Below are 16,638 nucleotides of genomic sequence, written 5' to 3'. Positions count from 1 at the left end.
GGCAGCTGCTGCAGCTCAGCTGGAGCCAAACGTATTGCTCTACTTTCCACATCAAAGTGGCCGAAAGGGGTCTTGCCATGCGCAGATCCCGCGATCTCTCCCCTCGGGCGGTGCAGAGAGCAGACCAGGCACCACGCGGCTCTTCTCCCCACGTTTCCCACCCGCCAATCCTGAGCGCGCGCCCTTGCCGCCACCTCCAACCGGCATGCGCGCGGCTCTGGGACGTTAAGGCCGGGAACCGATAACGGCGGAGACGGCTCCCTCTCTTCACCCTCCTCCTGGAGCTCCTGAGCTCAAACCACTAGTGCTCACGCCCCTTGTCTGAAAAAAGCGCCGCCGCTCCCTTCCCCTCGAGTTGCTTCCCGGGCCCGCCACGTCGCGTTGCCTTTCCGTTGTGCTGCTTTCTGTTTTTCTGACTTGCCCCAAAGGGTTCTCCTTTTTGTGCTGCCGCGATGGCCCCTCTCACCTGCTCCTTTGGCGGGCCTTCTTTGTCGCCGTCGCCGCTGCTGCTCCTGCTGCTGTTTCTCTCGTTGTCCAGAGTTCTAGGTGAGGCGGGGTGTGAGGTAGGAATTCCTTTCGGTCATGCCTTGCCTTGCCTAAAAGACGGAAAATCTGGCACCTTAAATGTTGTCTGAGGGCTAAGCAAGGCTTTCTCAGGGATGGGGAGAAGTCCAACTCCTCCCACCACTCAGTGTAGGGCAGTGATGGCCAAACTTGGGACTACAACTCCCATCAATCCTAGCTAACTGGACCAGGGGTCAGGGATGATGGGAATGGTAGTCCCAAAACAGCTGGCGGGTCAGATTTGGCAGCTGCTATCATTATCTATCAGATGAGCTGCCGGCCTCTTGTGTTGTTTTGGAGAGCTTAAGCGCAAGAAAGCCACTTTCTGTGTATAGACTGAGAGGCCAGTTACTTCAAAACATGTAAATTTAGGGCATCAAAATTCACTAAAAGTTAAGGGTGTCCTTTTCTTGTTGCCTTCAAAACTTCCTAAAAGAGTAAAGTGTGCAGCACTGAGGGTAAATGTGGTTGTTGTATATACCACCTATCTTCAGATATGAGGATTATACTTTAATTCTTGAAAAGCTGAAGGCCGTAATATGGCAAAATATACATTTGTTAGGGCCAACCAAAAGGTCACCAGCAAGGTTTCAAATGAGCCAGGATATTTGTTGGGGATTTGTCATGAATGCAACCCAGGATTGGAGGAAGAAAACATGGACTTCATATGAATCTGCAAAATTATACATTAGTTTCATCTACTCAAGATCCCTCAAGAATACAACACATTCAAAACAGGCTCTGCGGGGATATAGTTATAAAAAGTAGTTGCTATAACTAGATGGCCAGTCTGCTCACACAGAGGAATGGATAGAACTGGCCAGTGCTCCTTCGTTTTCCAAGGTTTTTGCCCCAAAATTGCCTGTTCCTATGATTTTTGTACTTTGGGTCTGACTCTTGATAACATGGGATGTTGGATCACCTTCCAGCCTTACTCGGGTGCATTTAAGCAAACGGGTACAACTGTCCTTAAAAATGGTATTCTTCCAAAGAAAGCTGTTCTGCAATGTCATCTTTCTGGGAATGCTCTCTTACTTACTCTGCTATTTTAAGTCCCATTTATTTAAGATAGCCACCATTAATTGGACCTGTTCCCTCCTTGCATCCTTTGCACAGAGCTCACATTTATTCAAAATTTATAGTTATTCAGACAGTTTTGAACTGGTTACATCACAAATAATAATATTGTGTGATAGTTCCATCCATATGTTCCTTCCTTCCATTTTTTTGGGCAACGATCATTTGGGCAGCTGTGGTAGCATACATAAATCGTTTTTTTTCCTGTTCAGTAGGTACTTCTCCACCAATTATACCTTAAAGAATAGCTGCTGTTTTGTTTTTGTTTTTTGCAAAGTGTGATTAAAAAAATAATAATCAAGGATAGAGATGCAGTTTTGTTCTTCATCACTTCTGGGTTTCTAACACAGCTCAAAGAAGAGTAATGTAACCATCATAGATGTCCTATGAAACATACGATTCTCAAGCAAAATGTTTTTTTTTGTTTGTTTTTCATCTTTTCCACGCTAATGGTAGAAGGCTAGATCTCCCTTTGTCTTGGATGTGACACACGGAGATTTGCCTTTGTGTGCAGAAATTGAAAGTTGCTTTGTTGAGGATTTTGGATTACAACAGGAAAATAAAGAGAAGAAAATTAAAAATATTTCGCACAGAAGCACAATGGACTAACCCACTTGCTAAACTAATTCAGAGACTGAGGGAGGTGAGCCTCCATTATCTTATTTTGATATACCGGTACTTTACATTTGCTGTTTTATTCGGCAAATCTCTCCTGAAAGACTGATGTTTGAAATGCAAGCGGGATTGAAAGAATATCTTGTTATTGTCATCGTCATGGTTTAACCACAAAATTGACTGTGAAATTTTGACTTTGATTCTGGCAACAATCCTCAATGGAATGATAAAAAGAATTATTGATGGGAGTTATGGTGTTTTGCTGAGGCATCAGCTTGTTAGCAGCTGGAACGAGATCACGGAAGGGAATTTTGGATATCTGACCGGTGTTAATGGTGGAAGGCTAGACCTCCCTTTGTCTTGGATGTGATGCGCTGAGATTTGCTGTTGTGTGAAGAAACCGAAAGTGAGTAGCTGAGGACTTTTGATTATAACAGGAAAATAAAGAATTCACATAGAACTACAATAGACTAATCCACTTGCTAAACTAATTTGGAGGCTGTTAAAAAAAAAAAAAGGATCAACATTGGAAATGTTTTATTTGGACTATTTGGACTAATTAAGAAATGCAGTATGAGATTAGATCATCACCCCCTGAACTTCAGAGCATGGGAAGCCACCCAAAAGATATAATTTGGCATTGAATATTTGGTTTTTTTGATTGTATTATAATTTGGAATGTTTTAATGTGGTTTTTATTGGATTGTTAAAATGGAAAAATTAATAAATATTATTTTTAAAAAATAGAATTACATGTAATGGTAGGCAGCTGTGTCCTATGCATTCTTTTGTCTTATGGTTTTCCCCCTTATGTTTTGTACTGCCTTGGCTAAATCTCTCCAAAGTAAATCTTTTTATATATGTATGTAAATTTTATATATTGTACACCAAATATGATTAAAACAAAACAACTTGGACATTTTGCAGTAAAGAACGTGATAGGAAATTATCTTTGATACAGTGTCGTATAGCTTCTCCCCAAACAAATCAGGATGAATGCTCAAAAAGGGCCGGAAATGGCCTTGGTGTCCGATTCCTTTCATTTTAAAGTATGAAGGCTGCATGTGCTAATGCTTGTTCTGACTTTCCTGTTAGGAAGGCGATGTCCTACAATAAGTTTAGAGAATGGCAGAATCGTAAAATCAAAGGACTTGCAGCTAGGTGATGAAATAACTCTAGGCTGTAAGAAGGGGTGAGTTGTACCCCTTCTTTTGGACCTACTTGGCTTTGTTTATAGAGGTAAAGGACCCCTGACAGTTAAGTCCAGTTGCAGATGACTCTGGGGTTGCGGCGCTCATCTCACTTTACAGGCTGAGGGAGCTGGTGTTTGTCCGCAGACAGTTTTTCCGGGTCATGTGGCTAGCATGACTAAGCCGCTTCTGGTGCAACGGAACACCGAAACCAGAGCAGCACATGGAAACACCATTTACCTTCCTGCTGGAGCGGTACCTATTTATCTACTTGCACCTTTTGGCATGCTTTCAAACTGTTAGGTTGGCAGGAGCTAGGACCGAGCAACGGGAGCTCACCCCGTTGCGGGGATTTGAACCGCCAAACTTCTGATCAGCAAGCCCAAGAGACTCAGTGGTTTAGACCAAAGCGCCACCCACGTCCCTTGGCTTTGTTTAGAACTGAAATAAAAAATGGAAGAGTGACTGTGGTCCAGCCCGTGAACACATACAGTATAACAGTTGTGTAAAGTTTGTATGTGATCCTGCATACACTCTGGTGGGGAGTAGCAGTAGTAAATGTGGGGCTGACAATGCCTGGCAACCTCCTGCTCCAGAATGTGTTAAGAGTAAGTATCTTACTACTACACTTATATGGGTTCCTTGGGAGGAAGCACAAGGTATAAATTCATAAATAAATGTCAGAGCTATTGTGTTGCAGAATCCTTATTTCTTTGCTCTCTTTTCTGCCAGCTACCACACCAACTGCCCCAACAGCTGCCCCCACCATCAAACCCAGAAACACAACTCTTACCCCAGGTGAGTTAGAAAATGTGACTTTAATATCTCAGATTTAAGTCAGGATTATCTTACTCCATGTATGCTAATAGGATATATAAGATTTCATAATTGGTGGCAGCATGGATGGGGCTCTGTTGTTTTCCTGACTTCTTGGGTCACAGCCACTTACCAAGAAGGGGGAGGAGTGAGGAGAGGGGATCACTGCATCTGGTGGACCTCACTCCTCCTCCTCCAGTAGCAACCCATGATATTGGTTAGTGATTTCGCCCTTTCACCACCTGCTCCACCTGCCCGGGCCAGTGACTCACTCATTGTTCCTGCTGGGGCCGCCTGCCATATTGTTTTGTACTAGGTACTAGGACCCTCGTACCTACGGGACCGCCTCTCCTGGTATGCCCCACAGAGAAACCTACGGTCTGCAAATAATAACATCCTCAAGGTCCCAGGCCTCAGAGAGGTTAGGCTGGCCTCAACTAGAGCCAGGGCCTTCTCGGCTGCGGCTCCAATCTGGTGGAATGCTCTGTCACAAGAGACTAGGGCCCTGCGGGATTTGACATCTTTCCGCAGGGCCTGCAAGACAGAGTTGTTCCGCCAGGCCTTTGATCAGGGCGCAGCCTGACTCCCTCCTCTGGCAACCTGCACAGAACTTTGCTTAATTGGTTGCCATCAATTTGATTTAATTAATTTTTATAATGAAATATTTTTAGATTGTGTGATTATTTGATTTTTTGATTATTTGATTGTTGTTAGCCGCCCTGAGCCCGGCTTCGGCTGGGGAGGGCGGGATATAAATAAAATTTATTATTATTATTATTATTATTTTTCTCCTTCATCCACACCCCCTGCCATATTGACCCACAAAAGAAAGCCTGCAGTTTTGAAGTGCAGTCTTCCTTCTTTTGGTGGTGGCAGCAATGTGGGCATGGTAGTGATTTCTTCTTTGGGCCACTTGCTGGCTTTGCTCACTCCACCAGCCTACTCAGAGTTTTCTCTCCTTCATTCTGTCCTGTCTCCTGCATCCACACTGCTAGTGGCGGCAGCAGTAATGGTCATCCTTGAAGGGAAACTCCCCAGCAAAGTAGAAATCTTATATCAAATAGATGGAAAGCTTTTTAATCTGAGTAGGCTGAAAGCAAAGAGTTAGGTTACCGTAACTTCCTTGACTGCCCACGTGCACTCAGTCACCAGCTGGATGATGGACAAATCCAATATAGTATTAGAGAGAAAATACAGATAAAATCAGATGTTGAAATAAACTTGGACTATCAAAAAATTCAAAATATAAATAACAACAGCAATTTATTTTTCATTTAAAAAACTATTTTAACTTCCTAAAGCTGAGTCCAAAGACAGTGTCCTGAGACCATGTGGCACCTTATATGGACTTTCCTGGTTCTTAATTTTGAGAGAAGGAGTAAGGGCAGTTGTAGTCAGCACTTCAAAATCTCTTTACACAGGTGGTCCAAAACCACCAACTACTGAAGACGGAGGAGAGGGCGCCGTAGACCCCGGACCAGGTAAGCATTTGCTTTTCACTGTTATTGGTGGATGCATTTTAAGAAGGGGGGGGGGGGGAGCAAGAATTGAGTTTATGGATAGAACCAGAGTGGAGGAAATGGACTCTTGTCAATATTTACAGAGATATGTCAGCAAAGAGAGGATTAATTTTATTAGAAGAATATCATGAGGAGACTTGGGTACATGGTAGTGCTGTAGTAGTTTTGAGACACTGGAATTATACACCGTAAGAGCAACCTGTAACAGAATGTTGTGATGTGTGGCCTTCCTTCTGAACTGTGCCTATTCAGAATTTAGCAAGCTATTTCCCCCAGTCAGTGCATTCCATTTCCTTTGCCTGATCCCACATTCTGTTTTTGTTTTCGAACTGTCACACTGTTCAGCTATTCAGCAAGGCCAAAATTGTCTATTTATTGAAATTTCAAACCCTCATAACTCAAAAATAAGAGGAGATTTTAAAAAAGATTTAAACTTAGTTTTGATCATTCGATAAGTGTACAAAATATGAAGCAAATTGGATGACATGAGGTAAAGAAGTTGGATCACTTGATATGAAATGACCCTTAAAAAATAATTGTGATAGAGGGTCTGGTCTTTATTCTCTTTTCTTTTTCTTCTTCTTTTTCTTAATTTTCTTCATTTACTTATTCTTACTACTTTCCTATTTGTGGGGCTTTTTGCTGTTTTAGATGCTAGAGAGTCCTTAAGCTCTGCCTGGCTTTCTATTAATTGTGTAACTTATGGAATGCTATTCTTTGTACTAAGACATGTCTTTTATTGTATAAGTATTCAGACTAGCTTTCCAGTTTTCTTTGCTTTCTTTTAAAATTTTCTAAATTGCTTTTCATAAATTCCAATGCAATGTTTTATGAACTGGTGGGGCTGGTGCTGTGATTTTTTTTATTATTATCTATATTTCAATAGCTGTCTCTCAGAGACAGTTATATTAGTGTTAATTGTTTTTACATGACTTTTTTTAGCTGTTACTATTTTATCTGTAAGTTGCCTAGACTCCCTGTCTGGGGGAAAAAGCATGACATAAATAAATATAAAATTAACAAACCCCCCCTCTTTTTATAGGACCAGGTCCACAGACAACGCTTCCTCCAGACGATATAGGTACAGTTGAAAAGTGGTAGTGACAGCAAATTTATAAGCTTGTTTTTAGATTCGGTATTGCACTTCTAATGAATATGGCAGCTTTTTGAAAATAGGAAATGGTTTTGAGCTGAGAATGGGAAGTTGCCTTCCACCCAGACAGCTGGTAGCTTGCTCAGTATTATCAACTCAGACTGGTAGCAAGTCTCCAGGTTTTCAGACAGGGGACATCCTGGGCGCTACCTGGAGATGCTGGGCAGTGAACCTGGGACCTTCCATATATAAATATTCATTCTTATGTATTTATCTGTCTTGTGACTACCCTTCCTCTGCATTGGGGAGGACTCATTAATCTGATCCACCCCCCTGAGACTTAATGGAATTTGATGGATTCCTCTGGGGCATTTTGTAGTAGGCAGCCAACAGTCCTCCTAAGACCTTAATCTCACATTGGAATAGGAAGATGCAGCGGGCTTTTCACATGATTGCCCCTGTATACCTTCTCTGTCACTGTTGAGCCCACTTTGCTCCCTGGTTTTCTGCAGTACTTGCAGCACTGAAGCAGGCTGGAGTGCAAGAGATGTAAGGCTCCATATGAAGTTAACCAGACACATGTTGGAGTGTATGGCAGTGAAAGCTACAAAGGCTTTTTTTGCTGTTTCCATGGCATCCTTAAATAATTGTTCAGAGCTTTTTGGAGTGTTGTAGGAATAACTGTCATATATTGCAGTTGGAGAACGGCTGAGACAAATTTGCAAAGCATTTTGAGAAGAAAGCCACCTGTATTTTTGCTGCCTTGAATGCTACTATTACTGAAGTACCAAATGAGGTGATCAGTGCCCAGTCTTAACCCAGTTTTATGGGACCAGTTTTATTTTTGTGGCCTGAGGACATGGACCAGATACTTGTAGCTGTCCAACTCACAACCTGATTTATCAACCCTTGCTCATTATGGTTTATTTGAGCTAGCTGAGAGGTACAATAGAGTATGTTCGGGGCCTGGTGAATCCATCTCTGCATAAGCTGGTAATGCAACCACATTAAGAAAATCCTGGACCTGGTATCACATCTCAGTCATTCCTGGATTCAACTTCAGGTAGTTTGCCCTCATCCAAACCATCACTGCCTCCAGACAATGAGTACTCCTTTTGGCATTATCATTAGCATTAGAAGAAAAAACCCTTTGGTTGCTAGCAAGCACCTTTCACTAGTTTGGGCTAGTGCCCCAACTATGCTCTTACATGGACAGGATCTTACCTCTGTGGATCGCACATTGGCAACCTCACATCTGGAGTGCTGTCATATGCTTTGTGTGGGCTTTCCCTTGGGATTGCTCTGGAAGTGGCAACTAGTGCGAAACACAGCAGCAAGAGCACTGAGTGAAGTAGCCTGTTGTGCAAACGTTATACCTGTGTGAGCAACTCCTTGGATGGCAAGTGGCAAGGGTCTGTAGACACAATCTCTTCGGAGTGTTCCAAACAATGCTATGGAGCTCCCTGGTACTGTGGTGACCTGTGGACTAGGAAACAGGACTGCAAATAACTGGAGATAAATTTCACTCCAAGTCCTCCTGAGCACAGGTAACCACACATAATTTCTGCATGTACTGCAAACTCAAGCCACCAACCAACAGAACTCTTCAGGCAGAGGATACTTTGTGACCAACAGTTGACAACATAAAAGATAGGAGAGTGTGGATAATGAGGTAAAGGAATTTATGTATATGCAGTTAAGCAAGAAGTAAAAAGAACTGTCTTGGAGTGCTGGTAACAGGACTACTGTATAAAAATAGAAAATGATGTAATTGAAATGATGTAACTGAAAACTTAAAAAAAAAAAAAGGATTGATACCATCAAACTTGATATCCTCCTGGATTGGTTCCATAGGATGGGTATGGGGCACAGTTTTACAGTGGCTCCAATCCTATCTCCCAGGCCTGTTCCAAAGAGTAGCACTGGGGAAGTACCCTTCAGCCCCCTGGCACCTGTGGAGTTTTATGGGGCATGATTTTATCCCCAGTGCCTGGCACAGTGGTGAACTCGATGATGGCTAATAAACTGAACATGAAACCTGGTAAGATGGCAAGTCTGCAGGTGAACAGATCCTGAGACTGGGAAACAGTTCAGTTGCTTGTTCTGAATGGGGTTGGACTCCCTCTAAAGAAGCAGGTATGGAGCTTGGGGTGCTATAGGGGTGCTATTTGTGTAACCAGGGGGCCAAATGGGTTCGGTGGCTAGGAGTGCCCTTCTCTTGACTTCAGCTGGATACAGTTCTTGGGTAATTTAGTATGGTACATCAGGCAACATGCTCTGTATGGTGTTTCCTTTTTAAATATTTTTAATAAAGTTTTCTTGGTTTACAAAGGTATGCGCAATGTCTCTTTAATATTGGGTTTAGAAGCTGTAGCTAGTAAAGAATGCTGCTATAAAGCTGCTGAAGGAGGTGCCCATGGACAGTACCTAACGTCTGTGCTGAAAGCTGCACTGACTACCAGTATGCTGCTGAGCCAGGTTTAAAGTCTTGTTATTGGCATGTACAGCCCTGAACAATGTGGAACCAGGAAACCCCTTACCTTGTATATTACTGCCTGGACATTTTGACCCTCAGGAGATGCACTCTCAGTAATGCCATGTCCTCCTGAGGTTCATCTTACGTCCAGTAAGACCAGGGACTTTAGTGTGGCAGCGCCTGCCCTTTCGATTCTGCTTCAAGTGAACATCAGGCAGGCTCCAGCTTTCTTGTCATTTAGGCACTTGCTTAAAGCTTGCCTATTCACTTGGCCTTTGCTTGGGAGGTGATTCAGCTGTGTTGCTATATTAACTTTATCTACTGATTTTGAATATATTTTACAATTGTTTTATGGCTGTAAGACACTTAAAGATACATTTGTATGTGTAGGCTTTCCTGACTAGATATTACTCTATTTCAGATTCTGTGTATATCTCTGACATAGTTTATTGTTTGCTGTTGATTTTATAAATGTATATTTTAATACTTACATTACTTGATATGTTTCTAACATTTCCATAAACTGCTTTGGGATGATTTGAATCACTAAAGTAAGTGATTTAGAGGAACAAATTTGGAATGTACAGTTGTACCTTATTTTATGACCGGGATCTGTTCCGGAGTCCCGGATGCTAGACAAAAAGTATGCACGACAAAGCGCCACTCTGCACACACACAGGGAGCGTTTGCACTTCTGTGCATGCACAATTTAGTACTTCTGTGAATGCGCGAGTGGCAAACCCGGAAGTAACCCATTCCAGTACTTCCGGGTTTGCCGCGGACGTTTGACGCAACGGACGCTCAATGAGGCAGACAAAACGAGGTACCACTATATGTGAAATTTTTAAAAGTGGGAAACCCATTTCTTGGTTCCAGTGAAATTCAGTCTTCTGTTGTGTACTGGAGTAGATTAACTCCAGTTATTAGTTGTACTATATTTTATTCAGTGTGTGACACACACAAATGCATACATGTATAGAAAGAGAGAGAGCACGCTACAATCTGTAACAATTACGATACATCACTTCAAATTTTAGCTCACTTTTTATTTACTTATTTTCTAGAATCTGACAATACCGCAATTATTGTTGGTAAGTAATTACAGAGCAAGTTACTTCAGTGTACAATCGCTGCTATTGTACTTTTCATGCCTTGTGGTGTTCATTCTTTTTCAAATATGCTTAGGGTGCAAACTTTTCTCCAAGATCTGCTGTTTATTTATTTATTTGGTGAGGCCAGCTCTGCTTCCTCCACTGTCTTTGCTCCTGTAATGTACATAGCTGTCTCCAAATTCAGCCCAGACTTCCCCCATGCTGTGACTTCTAATGTTCTTGCACCTGGGTGTTACTGATGCTTTAAAAAAATCCTCAGGAGTAAGGGTGTCTTGAGCTCAAGCATGCCAACTCCAGGAGGCCTAGTGTTGAGGTGGCTGTGTGTGTGAGACACATCGCAGGGCTAATGGCCAGCTCCTTCAGAGTGCTTGGTCTCCTCCGCTGCACGTGCATGACAGGCGATACGTGTGACATCACACGCATGTTGGGCCCCCTCAATCTTGGGGGCAACCTGGTGACTCTGCTTCAGCTTCACACACTGCTTGGATTGGAGAGTTGCTCTTTGATTGTCATTAGGGCCACTCAGTCTGCAGAGTTGACATCTGTTAGGGGCAGGAAGAACTCTTTGCTGCAATCAATCTCTGAGGACAACGGCACATCTGCCCCAAAAGGGGGTGACTACAGATGTACAGTGGATTTGCTGCTTGAGGTACGTATGTGTCTAGAGACTTACAGTACCCAGCAGCACATGAACTTATCCACCTGAGTGACTTTAATGTCAATAGAGCATTGCAAGGTAACAACCTGTCTTGTGACTTCTATTGATACTATTGCTTTTCCTCAACAGAAAAACAATTACTTTGTCTTATTAATTAGTACTACGGTATATCATTCTCTTTTTTCCCTTCAAGGATGTATCCTGGCTGTTTTAGTTGTGCTTGCTCTACTTGCTGTATTTTGGAAATACCGATCTTCTGTGAAAACTGGGTGAGTCAGCCCAAGAGAAGCTGTCCCTGATTCTCTGTAGCCTTCTTGGTTGCTGAGTGGAGCTTCCATACGCTTCTTGACTTCTACTTTGCTCACACTTTCCGCATACATGTGCTTAGTGTTCAGAAAGGGCTTGCACATTTTTTGTTGAACAGTTGTACTAATCTGCTAGAACAGAATAATAGCTAACTAAAGCACAGTAATTATTCTAGAACGGCTAGTCAGTATTTTATCCCATTTCCAGCATTGGTGTTCAGATGTGACAGAAATGGTATTTCTCAGTTTACATCAGCTGTCTATGCCAATGCTGACTTCACAATGACTATTCTTTCCCTGAAAATCTTGAAATCTACTATTAAATAGTTATAAAACATTATTGTCTCTTTTACAAATGTGTACTTGCAGTCTGTGATTTTTGCTTTCAGACATAGTAAGAAAATTGATTTGTTGAACAGTTCTGTCTAAAGGCAGTGATGTTTTGGTTTGGTTTTTTCCCTAGAAGAATCTAGGCCAGTGCTGTGCTGTAATCTAAACCAACAATTTGCAACAATAACTTATTCTGCACATTTCTCTTGCATGGCTTTTCTTTCTATTTTTTTACCCAGAGCTGTCCATTTTTGTTGTAGCTTTGTATGCATGATTTTACTGTTTTGATATGACGCATATATTTTCCCATAGTTTGTGAACACTAATTAAGCTGTTTCCATGAATTAATTCAGTAATTATTTACTCGTTATCAATATTCAGTGCAATGATTTCTGTCACAGTTTGGTTACATATCTTTTAACACTTTTGTGGGATTCAGATTGGATACCCAAATCATACTTATTGTTTTGTCAGAGGCAAGAGTTTTGTTTGATTCAGAGGCAATAACAACCCCAGTGGAGAGAAGGGCAGGCTCTCTAAGAGGAATCTGTTAGGAGTCACTATTTTTCTATAGTTAGGCTGTGTGTCTCCCATAGGCCTGGGTGATATATTGATATCAGGAGTGAACCATAATGTCACCTTCACTCAGCAGTATATCGCTTGTGAGACTGCCACCGCTCTTGAGTCCCTCTGCTAGCAGCGCTCGCTGAGTGAAACCACCATCCCACTCTGCCCTCATATGGTACAAAGGGAGAAACAAGCTGCATAGTTCCTCCCTCTGCATCTTTAAACTGCTCGGCTCAGGAGTGTGTGGCTGCCCTTGCCTCAGTTGAGCAGTTTGATGGAGCATCTGATCCCACCATTGGCTCACATTATCCAGTGGGGGTGGGGGCTCCGTGAAACTGCTTGGCAGCGGAGTGCAGTTGACACTCCCCTCAGCTGAGCAGTTAAAGGATCCCCCAGCCCAGCATTGGCTCTTGCAAGCCAGCAACGTGGTGGGGGATCCTTTAACTGCTCAGCTGTGGGACGCATGGTTGGCTCCCCTCAGCTGAGGGGAGGTGGAAGAGAGGCTTCTTCCATCCCGCAACTGAGCAAAGCCCGATGCTGCTGAGGGATCGGTGGTCGCTCAGTTGGGGGGTGGGAGCCCTTCTGCCCCCAACTAAGCAGGGAGCGGAGGCCAGCTGCATTGACCCCAGCCTGTAAGGCGCTAGGGTGAAAGGGCCTCAGCTTCTGCAGTGAGAACTGCCTCAGTTTCACCATACGTCTCGCCGGCTGGGGCAGTGCAGCTTGTTTCAGCATCGCAGTGTATCACCAAACTGTGATGTTTCCTGGTGATATAGTGAGATGCTGAAAACTTAACATCAGCCAGCCCTAGTCTCCCACTCTTATATCTATTGTGTTTATATAATCTGCTTCACTTCTAATGTCCTGCAGTTGCTAACAATCAGTGCATTACATCTTTTTCTGTAGCTTCTGGAATTGATTTTCCTGCTCAAGAAGCAACAGCATTGCTACAGCTTAAGTGTGACAGTTACTTGCATTACTTTTAAAAAATGAATAACATGAAGTGGAATGCAGATGTATTTGTGTGTTGCTTTTCTCCTTCCTGACAGGAAAAGTAAACAAAATGATGTAATGGTCAAAATATAGGTGTTAATTTTAAATATTTTATTTTATTTTTACAGAGAACCTGAAGCTCCTGCTGGCCCTGCTGAATTTGACGCGTCAGAATTGGAACCCAAAGGTTCCAACTTGGAGTAGCCTTCTGCAGTAAAGCTGTGCTCCAGCACCCTTCCAGCTGATTGTTATTTCCTAACAGTTCTCATTTGGAACTGTTACTCTACAACTGGAAATGAGAATTGAAGGAAGAACTATGTGGAAAGCCAAAGCAATTTTCATTAAAACTGGCCATCCAGGCTATCCAGCTACTTGAAGCATGAAGCAGTACTGGGCCCCAACAAAACTCTCTCCATTTGCTCTTTCTTTTGCATAGAACTGGGTTCCAACTTCCCTTGAAGAATGTCTCTTAAGTGACGCAATCATATACAGAGCCAAGCAGAACTGATTGTATATTTACCCTGGCAAGGTGCATTATTCTTCCTTCAAACCATGGAAAGATGTAATGGGTTCTGTGTAGGAAATGTGAAATATTACAATTTGTTTCCTAGAATCTTGTCTATCTCACGAAACAGAGGGAGCAAGTGTAGCTGTTAAAATTTACCAACCTTTTGACTTCCTCAAGCCTTTCTAATGCAGAATTCTAAAAGCTGCCTTGATTTACTTACAGGATTTTCAAAAGTGTAAACAACAGTAATATATGCCTAATTATATGTTATATATATATATATATATATATATATATATATGATTATGAGAGTCATAGGCAAACAAAAGCTCTACATCCTTAACCAAAAAATCAAGAACACTTTTACAACACCTTAATTTCAGTGGGAACAAGTTAAGTAAAATAACTCTCCCATTAAAATCAATTAGAGTGAAAAGTGCAGTGCTTCATATGGTTTGAATTAAAGCTTGCTATATTCATGAAGGCATTCTGTTTGTTATACACTGTTTTTAGAATCTAAATTGTTCATATTTATTTATTTAAATTGATTAAATATGTATAGAGAAGAAATGTTGTTTATCTTAGAATGTGTGCAAATAAATTGAAATGTTGAATAAAAGCCACTAAGTATTATCACTAGTTTTTCTACTCCCAAATGATCAAAGCAGCTGATTATACACTGCAGTTTGGGTTGATACAGCTAATGCCACATAGCTGTTTCCAATCGCTTTCTGGCTATGCATGATGCATAGAAGCATGATGCAGTGAAGATAGAAGTTTGTGGGCAGGTACTTAACTTCTCGATTAGAGCACCTAGCCAGGCATTCTGTGTACTCTTTTATCTTATGCAAAGCCTCACGAGATGGTGCCTTGAACAGAAGTGTGTGTTCTCAGTATCTCTAGAGGGCCCAATAGCTCAAGTATTGCTGCTGATCAATGCCAGGTCCATGAATGGCAAAACAACAGCCATCCCAGACTTGATCTGGGATGAGCATACTGACCTGGGTTGTATTACAGAGACCTGGTTGGATGAACTGGCGGGTGAGTAACCTCTCAGCTTTGGCCACTGGAATTATCTGTACAGCAGGAGACAAGATCAGTGCAGTGGGGAGGCAGAGCTGCAGTGGTCTATCATGATTGCATCTCCCCTGACCAGGTGCCCTTTCTCCCAGTCTGTTGGGTTTGAATTTGTGTATCTGAAGATGGGTGACTGGGACAAAATAGGGATTCTGTTGCTAAAGGCCCAAGGAGGTCTTGGGGTTTGTGCTGGTCTCCTCCCAGCTTGTACTGGTGGACTTTTAACATTCATGCTGAGGCCCCCCTGTCAGATACATGAGTCTGTCCCAAATAATTTCTGGCTCTACTCATGCATCTGGGCGCACTCTGGATTTGGTTTTCTGTGAAGGATTGGATGATGGTGATCTTAGAGTGGAGGAATTTTCTATAGCTGCATTGTCATGGTCAGATCACTACTTGGTGGAGTTCAGACTTGCTGAAACTGGATACATTTCAATTTGTACAGCCCAAAGATGTGGACAGAATCCTTGGAAATGTGAGAGCCACCACATGTGTACTAGATCCTTGCTCTTTCTGGCTCATCAAAAAGTCCAATGGGTGAACTTGCTGGGTGGGTGAAGGGAATGGTCAGTGCCGCCTTACAACAAAGTTCTAACATGCCTAAGGGAGACAGTTAAAAGACCTCTATTGAAAAGGCCGTCCTTGTATTGGATAATTATTGGCCAGTTTCTAATATCGCAGGTGTGGTGGCATTTTGTCTCCAAGAGTTTCTGGAAGAGTTACCCAGGTCTATTTCAATCAGGTTACAGGCCTGGTCATAGGAGAGAGACGTCTTTGATCGCCTTGGTGTGGATTACTTACACCAGGAAGTGGACCATGGAGCGTGACCCTCTTCAAGATTAATATTGGGAGGGAGAGGCTGTACTGTAATTACTCTAGGGGCCAAGGCAGGGCGGTAGAGGATTGGGGTAATTTGTACATGCTTGAACTTTTATGGGGTGTTATGGGAGTGTTGATACCTGTGGTGGGGGACATGTTGTGAACCTTCTGGGGTATTTGTCCACATTTGGTCCCCACTCTGCATTTAGCTCTCACCTGTGGCTCCTAGAAGGTATCCGCATGTGACAACATCCACAATCCAGGAAATGGATTTAGCTGGATGGCTATACCAGGTGAGGGTGGCTGATGAGTCTCAAACCCTCAGTGTGTTAGGGATTTGTCTTGCATGCAAAGACAGGCTCTGGCAGATTGACTGGACAAGACCAATAGTGGGTCCAGTGATCAATAAGGCAGTTTCTGCACCTGCTGTAGAAGGGAAGGTAGCCCATCTGGGAGAAGGAAGTCTCTGATCCTAAACCTCCCCTGCATTGTAGAATGTCTTTAGGAAGAAAAGGCCATTTGTAACTACACAAATCTGGAGTGTAGTCCCTAAGATAGTTGGATAGCTCCTTTCAGCAGCTGCTGCAGCCCAATTGGTGCCCTGCCTTCCTTTGGGCCACATCAGTGAGGCTGAGAAAGGGGTCTTGCTGTCTAGGCCATAGAAGCTTGCACCCCAGGGAGGTCACCAGTGCTGCTAACACTGCTGTTTGACTATACCCCTGGAGACACATGCCATTGTCTCTCGAGACAGATGGGTGCAGACAACAGCAGAACTTGTGTGTATGTGTTTGCAGAGATAGTGCTGGTGGATGGATGGTGGCAGTCAGCACTGCCCAATCCTCTTCTAAGCTAAACTAATGAAGAGTACAGGAGAACTGCAAAACCTTGGCATACCTGCTGCATTGAAACGGCAGTAATTCT

At 42.8% G+C, this 16,638-nt stretch overlaps 1 long non-coding RNA gene across 1 annotated transcript; it reads left to right on the top strand.

Moving 5' to 3' along the window:
• The first annotated feature begins 428 nt into the window (after positions 1–428).
• On the top strand, positions 429–5,744 carry LOC308478932. The gene is made up of 3 exons (XR_013987376.1): positions 429–563; positions 4,179–4,244; positions 5,684–5,744. It is a non-coding gene; the product is annotated as an uncharacterized lncRNA (long non-coding RNA).
• Positions 5,745–16,638: the final 10,894 nt, after the last annotated feature.

This window comes from Podarcis pityusensis (assembly GCF_964106645.2).
Source record: "Podarcis pityusensis genome assembly, chromosome: 6".
In the NCBI taxonomy this organism is placed as follows: domain Eukaryota; kingdom Metazoa; phylum Chordata; class Lepidosauria; order Squamata; family Lacertidae; genus Podarcis; species Podarcis pityusensis.
This window is presented reverse-complemented; position numbering and strand designations above follow the sequence as displayed.